Source organism: Lontra canadensis, unplaced genomic scaffold (assembly GCF_010015895.1).
Source record: "Lontra canadensis isolate GAN:19392208 unplaced genomic scaffold, GSC_riverotter_1.0 scaffold1, whole genome shotgun sequence".
In the NCBI taxonomy this organism is placed as follows: Eukaryota; Metazoa; Chordata; class Mammalia; order Carnivora; family Mustelidae; genus Lontra; species Lontra canadensis.
The window spans coordinates 33,150,684-33,164,496 of record NW_022630995.1 but is presented as its reverse complement, the minus strand read 5'-3'; the positions used below and the strand labels follow the sequence as shown (position 1 = coordinate 33,164,496).

The window sequence follows — 13,813 nt, the reverse complement described above, 5'->3', positions numbered from 1 at the left end:
AGAAAAGGAAATGTGCCTAAAGTCACAGAATCAGTTAAGACAGAGCCAGTGTTCAAATCAGTGTCTGTCTCATTCCATCCCCTAACAGTTAACCACTAAAGTAGAGATTCCTGGTGGAGAGGACACCAAGGGCCAGGCCATATGGATGGGAGCAACTGTGAGGCTTTGAGTATGGGGAAGAGAAGCCAGAAGGGAGATGTGAGGAAATTGCATGATGTTGAAGGACAGTCGTGTGGAGGACAGCCTGAGCATGATGTAGACAGTTCCATGGGGTCAGAATTAGAACCAACGAGGAGAAACCACTGGGAACACCATGTTGGCAGGATATAAGAAAAAGTTCTCAGTCACATTCAGAGTTATCCCAAAATGGACTAAAATGCCTCAGAAATCAGTCACTGCCTTATCACTGAAGCTCTTCACGCTTAGGCTGGACAGCTCCCTGGTGAGGACTCAACCACTGTCAATCCTACAAGTCTTTGATCCCAACCAGTAATGCTCTTATAATGCCCCCCAAAGTGCCCATCAGAATAATTGCAAAACTGTCTACCTTTTCAGACTTCTCTGTTCTTGAACCTATTCTTCCTTTCACCGAGTTTAGGGAACTTCCAAGGGCTCTGCCAAATGGTCCATCCTGGCACAAGGCAAGACAGATGAGTATGCACAGGGAGGCAGAAGAGAGACCATTCAGGTTCAGGGAAGGGTGTGCCAGGGTCTGGACCCTTGCTTAGCCACTTGCTGTGTGTGCATGATGGAGTTACTAAACCTCTCTGTGCATAGGTTTCCTCATATATGTTATGCTATAAATAGGGTAATATTAAAATGGAAGCGTTTTCAGGATTAATGAGTTAATGCATTTAAAGCCCTCAGAACAGTGCCTGACATGTTTTGGGTGCTCAGTGCTAGTGTTGGCTTTATAAACGGGATGTGCTTTTGACTTGCTTTCAGCCAGTTTATTCAGTAATAATCATGACAAGCTCAGTCGTAGCAGCAATAGTAGTTCTAAGTTATAGTTACAAGTCAGAATTAAATTCCAGAGTTCACACTTTTAACTACCTACTTGGAGTCGAGTGCTGAGCTAAGCACTGTACCTAAATGATCTCGTTTATTTCTCAGGAAAACCTGATAGGTATGTCTTATCATATTTGACAAGGGAGGGTCTTAGAGGGATTATGCAGCTTGCCCAGTATCACCAGTAAGTAGGAAAGCATGATTAGTACTCAGGTCTTTCTAGGTTTATCTTTGGACATCTATCTATCCCTGTGTAATGATAATACACAGCCTTTCTTAAGCAACTCCATAATTAAGTGGCATCAGAAATGATTATAAGTTTGTTTCACTTCATAGGGAATGCCCTCGAGATTTGCAGCTCTGACATTTACTTAACACGGGCAGTAAGATGGCATTTGAGAATAAATGGTCAGTAGGATCCAGTATTACAACTAAAAGCGATCATGAAATTACAGACTCACCACAAACAAACTTTCCTTATCACGCTGCAATAAATCATGTGATCTGAAAATAATTTTTGAAAAAAAAAATGATAAAGACCCAGCCTTGGGCTCTGCAATTGTTACACACTAATCAAAACACCAGAATTACAGGACAAGAATTTCACAGCCCCTTGGAAAGTGGTGTCATGGAATTTGACCCATACGAACACTGAGTTTGTGTATTCAAAACTGTGCTGACATAATGTTCTACTTGTTTTTGGACCTAAATATCTTCAAACACCAATATTAGAAAAATACTTTCAAGTGGATTATTTCTTCTGGCTTTCCTTCAGAAAGACAGAGTAAGAAAAATATGATGTTGCTAAAAGGAGCCCAAACATTGATGAAATGTCTATTAATGATCTAGGTTATAATCAAATATAAATTATTTTCTTTGTCATAAAATAGAGCTAGGCTACAACTCTAGGTGTTGGCATTTCCTATGAATAGTAACGAACTGTTGAAAGGCAGAGCTTGGCTGTGAAATTGATTACGAGAACAAACCTTTAGAAGTATTTTCCCAAATTCTAGGTCTTTGAAACATGTTATTGACTTTCTGTTCAGGTTACCCTGTCTGTCTTGGCTCATTGGCAATCTCACTATGTTTTTCTTCTTTTTTGGTCTATTTGTGTTCATATGGCCAGTTTTTCATCCTGTTGACCTTTCAGACATTGGTGTAATGAAAATACACATGGAATGTCATAGAGAAATGTTCTAAGTAATTAAGAAAATGATGTTGTTCTTCTTAACATTGTACTAAAAAAGTAATTCTCCACCAGGGGAAATAGAATTGACTCCATAATATCTGAACCCAGACCAGCATAGATATTAATAATTGGCTCTGTTTCTCACTATAATAATGCATATCACCTGTTGCCCCACTCGAGCGATGTAGAAGTTCAACAGATGAAGATCAAATGCTCACGTTCTTACTGATAAGAAGTAGGTTGAAGACTGTGACTTTGGCCTGGCAAGTGTGCTTGCTACTGTTTAACTCCAACTAAGCTAGACTTCCCCAGCCAGCCCCACAGAGAACCCACGAAGCAGACCTCCCCTGCCGGAGCTGTGCTCGCACAAGAGGAGGAAAGAAAGTGTGCTTCTTGTAGGCAGCTGCAGGAAGACGCTTGGCTAAAAATGCTGTCTCTTCTCCTTTTCTGGGTACTCAGATAACTCATGAGCAGGGTGGCAGAAAAATGCTCAGGAGCATTACTCTACTGGAGCCCCCTCTACCTGGAAACCTGATGCAAAGGAATAAAAGGGCCTGCCCTCAATGAGAAATTATAAAATTAGATGCAGCTGAAACCTAGGACTTTTTTTTTTTTCAAGATTTTATTCATTTATTTGAGAGACAGAGCAAGAGCACAAGCAGGCGAAGGGGCAGAGGGAGAGGGAGAAGCCCACTGAGCAAGGAGCCCCATGCTGGACTCCCCTGGGATCATGACTTGAGCTGAAGGCAGAGGCTTAACCATATGAATGACCCAGGTGCCCCCAAATTGAGGACTTTTTTAAAAACCTGAACACAGGTGGCTCAGTCATTAAGCGTCTGCCTTTGGCTCAGGTCATGATCCCAGAGTCCTGGGATCAAGCCCTGCATCAGGCTCCTTGCTCAGTGGGGAGCCTGCTTCTCTCTGAACCCCTTCCCCTGCGATGTTCCCTCTCTCACTGTGTCTTTCTGTCAAATAAATAAATAAATAAAACCTTTAAAAAAAAAGATAAAAACCTGAACACATTAACCTATAGTCCATTGTGCTTACCAAGTAGTATAATTAACATATCATACATATGCAGATTACTAGAGATGGCTGCTCAAGGTGGTAGAGCCATATTCAATATTGGGGACAGTTTCAAAGATAATGGTACAGAGTAAGGTCTCCAAAAATGCCACTAAAAGCAAGTTTCCCCTTCTGGCTGTGCATAGAATTCACCATTGAAAAGAACCTCGTTAATTTCATCATCATCAGGAAAGAGTTTATTGCATAAAAGTCCCTACACTATTTAATCTATGTAGCATTTCTCTTGCTATTACGACTGAATGTTCCTTCAATGAGGAAAGGAGAAAACAGGCAGCTGTCATTAGCATGGCTGTTGAGCAGACAGCCGCACAGCGTTAACCCTATGTTTGCAGAATGGTGCTGTGGTGACAGGTCCCCATGTAGGCTATTAGGTATGGGTGTCATGGTGTGTCTCAGCAACACGCTACAGTGCCCTTGACCACATACTCTGGGACTCCCAGAAAACATGAGATCTGCTCTATCAGCTTGAACCCTGGAAAATGGTAAGCCTGCTTGGCACTTAGGATTCTGTAGCTCATTCTGTGATTTAACCAGTAGTCCCAAAACCAAGCTCTTACCTGAAGCATTCTGGTTATAACTCTAAAAGAAACTTGGTCTCCCAAGGGGTTAAAGTAAATGATCAAAACATGTGGCCTCACCTCTGCTCAGTCTGGACATTCTGTGGTTTCAACAAGAGCTGTTACTTCTGAAGTTTAAGCCTTGCTTTTGTTCCATTCAGCCCTCCTTTTCTTAAGTGATATGGTATGCGTTAGTGTTGTAGTGGAGCAGATATAAACCCATATTAATTTGTTTGTCTGCTTAGGCAGAGGCATTAATTTTGTAGACAGAATGAATCACGATTTTGGATCTACGCACCAAGGAAAGGAAGAGATTGTCATTCAGCACCATCTGTAACAGTGACCATTTCTGGCACATTGTGTAGCCTAAAAGATGTCCTGTAGGTAGTTCTGGGAAGTCTTGAAGGATTCAAGAATCCTAAATGTTTTGGCAAAGGTTGAAACCACGGGGATGAATGATATGGCCTAAGAATAGGCAGAGAAGAGAAATCAGCCATGGGGTATGTATGAGTGGGGAAAACTCTGTTACAGAATAGGGAGAAAGACGGACCCAGGAAGAAGACTGAAAAGAGGGGGCAGAGAAATATTAGAAAGTGGAACATTATTGAATCAACAAGAGTTCGTTAACTTTTCTTAAGGAAGGAAAAGTTAACGAACTCCATCAAATGCAGGCAGAGAGTTGGCCCACTGTAAGAACTGAAAAGTCTCCCTTGGACTGGCATGATTTTTTGTTGACCTTAAGTGCATTTGTACCAGATGGTGAGAATTGAAATCAACTTGTCAGGGGCTCAAAAGGGAGGAGAGAAATAAAGGCTGTTACTGGCAACAACACATATGGGCATGAGAGCTGAGAGGGAAGCAGAGAGAATGGTGTTAGCCTGAAGGAGACACAGTGTGTGGAGGACTTTGCTATAGGGAAGGACCTGTTTTCTCTTGTTTATAGGACGAAGAGAAGACTGTTGAGGAAAAGAAGAAAAAGAGAAGGAGGGAGGGTAAACTAGATCACATGAGGTCTTAAAACATAGGAAGGGATGACCTTGACAAGGAGAGACATCTTCTATCCTCATTCCAGGGGAAACGAGGTAAACATGAGGCATATAAATAAGGAATGGAGTGTTGATAGTGTCCCCTTGAGGGCCTCAACTTTCTCAGTGCAGCAGCAGATAAGGATATCTGGGAATAAGTGGGGGCAGTATTGCACAAAACACACACAGAGAGAAGTTGGAGGTTGGATTTGTTCCTGAGAGAAATGGAAAAGTGTTCTCAGTGCAGACCCAACTGAGTTTAGAAATCAGGAATTTATGGTAGTGCCAGCATGTTCCATTGAGTGATCAAGGGGTTCGAAATTTGTCATGAGGTCCAAGAACGAATGCATTTTGAGTGTGAGAAAGAGCTGGATGGATGTGTTCGATGGAACAGGACACTGGATTTTCCAAGATATCACTATAGATAATGACAAGGGTCTCAGTGGGTTTCCAGAGTGGAGCCTGACCTAATAGGAAGGTGATAACAGATTGTTCCTGGGTGGTTTGATGTCAGGGATGCTAAAATGCCATTATCACTACAAAAAAAAGTCACCCCTACCCCAAGTAGGTATTTACAGAAGCCTAAAATTCCTATCTTGGGTGTTTTATACTTCCTTGTCTTTATAGTAAACTAGTAATAGAACCAAGACTGGTAACATTTTCATCTGTAATGATGTCTAGCTAAGCATGAATGAAAGATGAAAGGGACAATTCCCAGAAATATTGATTGGTTGGTTTATTGATAGGGGTAGGAGCATGTGTAGAGAGTGTGTATGAGCTCTGACCATAAGAGAAAAAGAGAAACTTCAGCTGCTGAACTGAATTCACCTTTGTCAAACTTTTCCAAAGGCAGCACCATCTGCAAATGTCATTAACGACATCATCTCAGATTCATAAAAAGCGATCTTGCAAATGTCCCACTCAAATTATTATAAATAATATAGAGATGCTTACAGTTTGGGGATTTAGAATCACAGAGAAACAAATATTTGACAATTAGCCGCATACTGGGTTTAGGTAGATTACCATTAGAATTGGTTATACACTCCATCTCACTGCCCAAGAATGCATATTCTGTAACTTATACAGTCCTAGTAGTTTACTTAGAGAAAGAAAATAGGAGACATCTTACTTCCCAGAGGAAAATGGAGAGCGGAGTTTGAGTGAGAAGGAATTTGGCAGGAAAGTAAATAAAAATGGGTCCGTAAGAGAAGGCATTCTGGCAAAAGAAAGCAAGGCTCTTGGTAGCAAATTTTAAATGAGCATGGTTAAGGAAAATAATGTGAAACATTCTTTTATAAGCAAGGAGGAGAGAACACGGAAAGGCAGAATACAAGGTCAGACCAAAATGAACTGGGATTAGAGTTTGTGAAAGTGGAGATAACCAGAATATTGCCCCATGGATTTGGGGGTTTCAGTGTCAGTATCTTGACATTTAGATAGAACTTTGGCTTAAAAGTGGGCAAGAACCTGGTTAGTAAATCTTTGGCTAGTTAAGGACTTCCCAGTTCTGAGGCATCAAGAGATTGAAGGAAGAGAACGCTGAGAGCATTCGCATGGAGGAGGCAGACACTTGCTAGAGGCTGTTGTCATTCATTGACGTCATGGAAATTCTTAAAGAGGTTTTTATTGCCTCAGACCAAGATATGGTTGTCTGCAGTAATGGAAAAATTTCTACAGCTGGGGTTATATAGATAAAGGAAATCTCAAAAGTAACTTTAGTCAGTTTGGACTTCCAAAAATCTTCTCCAAACAAATGTACGGCAATCAGTGTGTCCTACCGAGAAAGATGGCTTTGAGTTTCACTCTCTCACTCCCTCTTTCTAAACCAGGGATAGTACCTGTAAGCGATGAATTGGTCAGACTGCAGAAGGCAAAAGACAGACAGTCCTGCCTAACAGACTTGACTGTAAATGGAGATGGCTTATGGCTGACAAAGTCAACAGCATCCAGAACCAATGTAAAAAATCTTTTTAAAAAAGAATCCTCTTTGTCATCTTTCTCTGGATTTAGCTATCATAGATAATCATAACATCTACACTTCAGATTTAAATGTAAAAATTAAAACTATATGGAAGGGAAAATAAAATTATGCATCACAGTCCACTTGGATCTTTAGCATTCTGGATTTCCGTCTTCTCGTTTTTTCCTCTGTATGTGCATATGTCTACAGATGACATGTCTACAGATGACATGGTTGAGCTTCCACTATGCGTCAGTTTTCTCTCTTTCATTTCCCCTTGTCCTTGATGAGGAAGATTTTTTTGTGTTATTTTCTTTGACAACACTGTTGCGATAGCTGTATAATTTTGCCCACGTCGACACTGAATGAATTATTTAAGTGTATTCTTTTTGTTGGGCATTTGGGTTATTTCCATTTTTAAGTTATTATAAATAAGCTTGTGATGAACAGTAGTGTACATAAATCTTCTCTTTATTTCTCCAACCATTTTTTTAAAACAAATTCCCACAGTCAAATTGCTAGAGCAAAGGAAACCCATATCTTCAAAGTTTTAGGGACCTATTGTCACAGTCCCCCCTGAGGAGGTTATAATATATACTTTGCTTATGTAAAATGTTATGAACACCTGAGGCAGGATACTTGATTATAAAGGCTAATGGCTATTCGGTCATTAGCTATAAGACCTATTTTAAAAATTTTGAGTCCTGGACCTTTGCTGTAGGCTCCCTTGTATGATATAATTAAAGACAAATCTCTTGGGGCCCCTGGGTGGCTCAGTCGGTTAAGAGTCTGCCTTCGGCTCAGGTCATGATCCCAGCATCCTGGAATCAAGCCCAGAATCAGTCCTCCTGGTCAGCAGGGAGCCTGCTTCTCCTTCTCTCTCTGCCTGCCACTCCCCCTGCTTGTGCTCTCCTCTCTCTCTCTTTATCAAATAAATACATAAAATCTTTAAAAAACATAGATAAATCTCTCTTATATGCTATCAGTGAGGGAATTTGTGCCAAGCTGAACATACAGACCTCTTTTTTATAAAGCAAACCCAGGAGGCAGGAATTGTAAGGGGTTTGATTGAACTAGCTTTATTCCAGGCTGATCTTAAGTGTGGTACACTGGTGAGATCTGGCAAGGGTCACTGAGTGGAAATGTTAGAAAGGCACAATGTGTTTAGCGTGTGTGGAAGGATCAGCCTGGATTTCACTCTTATCCACAAGGATCTATCTTCATATTGTAGGCTCCAGATCCATCTCTGGGATACTAGCACAGGCCACAAACCTATCTGTTTAACCATCACTACTGCCATTGTTTTAATTTGTTGAATTTAAGCTTTTCAGACTTCAGGTGTGGCTTGAGTCTGCCCTGATGCTATTTGTTTGGGATTTTATGGGAAAACATTTATGAGACCGTAAGGGAGTGGAATGGGCAGGGCGTCTAGGATTCGGTGAGAACTCCATCCAGCTCAACCACTTGCTGGCTCTTTGATGGAGGGGAAATCCTTTCACCAGTCTGAGCCTTAGTTTTAATTTTCTTGTCTGTGTGAGGAGCAACTGAGCCCACTTTGTAGGACTCTCATGAGAATAAAAAGAATAGTATCTTTGAAATACCTGACACAATTTTACTTCTAAGTTCTTTTTATTGGATAGAGGCACTGCCATTTGTGTGAAATCTCTCTCTCTCTCTCTCTCTCTCTCACACACACACACACACACACACACACACACTCTTTACTGTAACATAGTATGAAGTAGCAAAAGATTAGAAACAGCCTAAAAGTCCATCCATAGAAGACTAATGTGATTATTCCATGACTAGTGGCTCTTGTTACGTTTAAGTGTAAAGATAGTGACAAGATTGGCACTTCTTTAACATCTTGAGTTTTGCCTGTCAACTCTGTAGTGTGTCATCTGGTGTGGTTTCTATAGGTAAATGTCTGTCTTACCCCAAATAAGGTCATTGAGGAAGCATTTATTAGGTGCCGACCTTGTGCCATGGTTTTGCATACTTGTTCCAAGGTCAAATGTAAAAATTGTATTCATTTGGACATGTAGTCTTTTGGAAATAATTTTCAGATGCCGTTTCATCATGCAGATATGACATTCTTACAAAAGCCCTCACAGACCTCCTCCCTCATACCGTTGAGCACACTCTGTACTTGGTCTTGTAATGTCTTGGTGCACAAATTTATGAGAGGGTATAAAGCTCATGTTGGGAGGGTCTTGTGAATGGCAGAAGGATTTTAAGGTTAAGTCCTGAATAGAGGAGATGATTAAAAGACATTTTGGCAGGAGCGGATTTCTTTCAGTAAATGGAGGAAGCTGCAGCTTTTCTCCCAGAGCTTCTATCCAGGAAGCAAGAAGGAGTCTGTCCCGGAGGTAGTGGGTAGCTGTGTCCTGCAGTGGTAAGATGGCACACTTATAGCGGACACTCCCTGCCCATTGGCCCTCCCTAGAGATTTCCCTACCACTTTGGGGTTTCAGGTCCAGCGGCCGTAACAGATACTGTGGGTCCTACAGTAGCTGGCCTGAAGTGGTAGAGCTGCCCTTTTGGAACTGTCTGTTCTCTGAGAAGAAAGAAGACAGGCCTCTGTCAGCCATTTGTTGTCCCTTACTGACTTTGAATGGAAACTAACTTGCCTCGATGGGCAGAAAGAAGAATCAGAGGAGGGTGGGAAATGCCTGGTGACATCACTAAGCATTATATTTACAAAGAGCTTTTCAGTTCAGCCTGTAACTGCATAATCTATTCATTGGCACCATTTCTTGTGGTATTGGTTTGTTTTTGAAACTTCTGTGTAGTCTCGATTTGCTCAATTTTAAGTATTTCCAGTCTTGGGTTTCTCTATGTGTTTATGATTAAGAATGCTTTCAACTTGCTAAATCTCCATTTTTCACATTACTTAGTTTTAGAAGTTCATTTGTTGTTTCATCTTATTATATAGCAGTACTTACTTCAGAAAAAAAAATTGAAAACAATTACAACCTTTTTGGACAATAACCTGGAAATATCCATCAAATAAAATCATCCTGGTATCTTTTAACTAAGCAATTTCACTTCTAAGTCTTCTGTCCTGCAGATGTATTCCCACTTGTGTGAAATGACACATATCTCAGGTTTTTATGGTAGCATTTTGCTCTAGCAAATCATTAGAAATAACCCAAGTTCCATCAAAAGGGAGCTGGTTAATAAGTTTCAGTCATGAATGGATAGGTCGGGTTTGTCGGAGGCATTCCTGGCTTTTGCATTGTTGTTTCACTATAATTAGGAATAGCATCCTTTCAAAAGTGTCTTGATTTGGGTGATAAATTATTTTTACCCTTATTCTCATCCACTATACCATATAGTCATACCATAGAATACCATATAGTCATAAAAAATGATGACATTCTTTACTTATGGACTAATATGGTAATTTTTGAACAAAAAAACAAAATATAACTGCATTGGGTTCTTTTAAAAGGTGGGAGAGGATGTAGAATCTATGTAAATAGATTTGTATATGCACAAAATACTTCTGGAAAAATAGCTGAGAAACTGGAGATATCGGTTGCCTTGGGAGTGGGATCTGGGAGTTGGCAAGACAGAAGTGTATTTTGTGTATTCTTTTCACCACGTGAATAAGCCACCTCTTCAAACACTCAAAGAAATTTTAGTAGATCGAAGAGGGAGACGACCCACAAGAGACTGTGGACTCTAAGAAACAAACTGAGGGGTTTAGAAGGGAGGTGGTTGGGGGGATGGGTAAGTCCCATGGATGGACTTAGAGCACATGGATTTCTTAGAGCACTGGGTATTACACATGAGCAATGAATCTTGGAATGCTACATCAAAAACTAATGATGTATTGTATGGTGACTAACATAACACGATTAAAAAAAGGAATTTTAGAAAGAGGAAAAATTATCTACATAGTAAAGATCACTTAAAAATTACAGTAATGCTAATAATACTTATTCTGAGTAGTTCCACTGCAAGTTAATTTTTATAGTCATCTTTTAAAATACCTGTAGAATTTGGACTTCAGGATTAAACTGCCTAGATTCTTCAAACATTTTAATGCCTAATGTAAGTATACACCTTCAGGAGCTTATATCCCAATAATTTCCAATATAAGTACGATTCTATTTAAATAATTCCCTGTCATTGACCATTTAAGTTGTTTTTCAGTTTTTCATTTTAAACAATATTGCAGTGGGCACTCTTTCATAAAAATATTTGTAAATGATTCATATTTATGTCTTTAGAACCTATCCTTGAAAGGGAAAAGCTGAGGAACATAAAGTCCTAAGGCTTTTGGCACTTTTTTTTTCTTTCCAAGTTTTTATTTAAATTCCCATTAGTTAACGTGCAGTGTAATATTAGTTTCAGGTGCAGAATTCAGTGATTCGTCACTTCCATACCTCACCTCACAACAAGCTGGCACTCATTTCTAAATCACCCCCCGAACGGTAGTACAGAACCAATTTACATTCTCGTTGGGTCCATAGCAAGACCGCCAGCTTCTCCACACCTTCCCCAACACTGGATCTCAGCATGTACCCATCTTGGCCAATCTGATAGTAAAACTGTTTTTATGCTGTTGTTTTCATTTGCATTGAATTTTGGGAGGGATGGGCTAAGATTTCCCCCACATATTTATTGGCCATTTGTATTTCTTATGAATAAAAGCTAGCAAAAGAAAAATAACCAAATTTTTAGTGCGACAAATACCTTGAAAGTGTGTTCTGGGAGGATGAGATAAGATTGTGGGGTGTTTTTTTTTTTCTTTTTTTGTTTGTCCAAATACTCAGATTAAAAGCTTTTACAACTATCAAGTCTAAAATGATGATGTAAATCTAGAGGCCAGCTGCTGTGTTATTCCTGACTGTAGTTCTCAGCATCAGGGCTATTCACCACATCCTACTGCCTCTCGTAAAAGAGGATTTACCCAGTCCCAGAAACTGGCCCGGCCATGATATTAGCCCTTCTGGTTCTTACCCAGTGGTATTGACACAGGAAGAAGAGGTCTTAAAAGTTCGTTGTAGTTGGTCGAATGATTTGAACTCACAATAGAATGGTGTACTCTTAAACATGGGGTGGGGGAATCATCTATGTTGGGTGGTTTTACCTTAATCTGCTTTTCAAATGGTGCTGAGTCAGATGTCTCGACACAGTCGCCGTCCATCTGGCGTGCAGACGGTCATCATTAATCCGGCAGTTATCTGTGTCATGTGTATATGTCCAAACATCAAACAAATCAAACTCTTTTGATGTCCTTCTCAATCAGTCTTTAGCTTCAAAAAATACTCTCTACAGCAAAATTGCTTTAAGTCTCCTCCATGTCCCCTTCCCCCATGTCCCCTGCCCCGCCCCCCGCCCCTGCTTCTGCACACTCACACAGTGTTTTAAGAGAATTTAAACATTAAATTGCTTCAAAGACACTTGGTCTGGGGTGACTGCCTTTTTCTAGAATCCTCTAGGGCATGCGTAACATGCAAGGTGTGTGTGTAACATGCACGCAATGGTGTATCCGTTTCTCCACACTGTGTGGCCCCAGGCACCCGACAAGATGCAGTCTTCCTTTGGGGCCTTTTCTGGTGCCTGTGAGGGCTAGGGAGAGCTGCTTCTAAAGGGCACTATTTCCACGGCTTCCTGGAACTTTCAGGAAAGTACTGAGTAGAGAGAGCACAGCAGGCTTATTTAATTTTCTCACTAGTAACATTGTGAGGCCAGTAAGTGTGATTTACATTTTATAGATCAGGTAACTGAGACCCAGGCCTGCAAAGGGGAGAGACAGGAGTTTTATTTTTTTATTATTTTTTAAAGATTTTATTTATTTATTTGACAGAGAGAGAGAGAGAGAGAGATCACAAGAAGGCAGAGAGGCAGGCAGAGGGGGAGGGAGAAGCAGGCCCCCTGCTGAGCAGAGAGCCTGATGCCTGGCTCCGTCCCAGGACCCTGAGATCATGACCTGAGCCGAAGGCAGAGGCTTAACGCACTGAGCCACCCAGGCGCCCCGAGGCAGGAGTTTTAAATTCCAAATCTCATGCTTTTTCTCATCATATCATAATAGGTGTCCTGTAGAACAATTGTTAAGTGAGCTGGTTTCATGTCGCCTTTGCAAAGATCACAGTCGGTTGATAAAAATAGGTAAATGTTCCCGATCTTTCAACACTGTCTCCCTTCCCCTGAATTATGCACTTACCACAAAGAACACCTTCTAGTACTCAAGGACGGGAGAGATTTAGCAACACACTCCCTGGTTATGATGTGATGAGAATAGAAAGGAGCATAAAGGCAATGTAAAAACCTTATCCACTTGCAAATTCTGAAGCTCTCTCTTTGATAACCCTGGAATCAAAAAGGAACTCAAAAGTAGTACAAGTCATTGGGGAAGAAATGAAGAAGGGACATTTTCTTATCAGGACTTCTAAGTGTAGTGAAAGCTGTACTCAGAAGAAATGTCTTATTCTTCGTTAAAGAACAAAGAGAAAACAGGGCAATTACTCGGGAAATTAAGAGAAACAAAATAAACAAAAAATTAGTAAGAGAATTAATTGATGAAAGTTTAAATGGAAAGGATAGGGGCACCTGGCTGGCTCAGTCAGAAAAGCACTGTGACTCTTGAGGATCTCAGGGTCATGAGTTCCAACCCCATATTGGGTGTAGAGATTACTTAAAGATAAAGTTTTTAAAAAGGGATTTTAATAATTAATTGATTAATGGGATAACTATATGACACATCTGAAACTATAACACTGTATGTTAACTATGCTGGCATTAAAATTAAAAAAGAAGGGATAAAATAACCGATAAATAAATCCCAAAGCTGGTCTTTTGGAAATACCAATAAAATAGATAAACCCCTTGCAAGCCCAATTAAGGATAAAACATGATAGCAAGAGAATGAAAAAACAAAGATTAAAAAAAAAGGAAAAGAAATGGCAAAACAATAGATAAAAGAAAAATTAAAAATTTGGGAGTCGTATAAACAAACCTGGTGTCAAGGGGT

At 40.3% G+C, this 13,813-nt stretch overlaps 1 protein-coding gene across 9 annotated transcripts in view; it reads left to right on the top strand.

Annotated features, from left to right (window-relative positions):
* Positions 1–13,813, top strand: part of LIMCH1 (LIM and calponin homology domains 1) — a 324,446-nt gene that overhangs the window by 191,832 nt on the left and 118,801 nt on the right. The window lies entirely within an intron of this gene.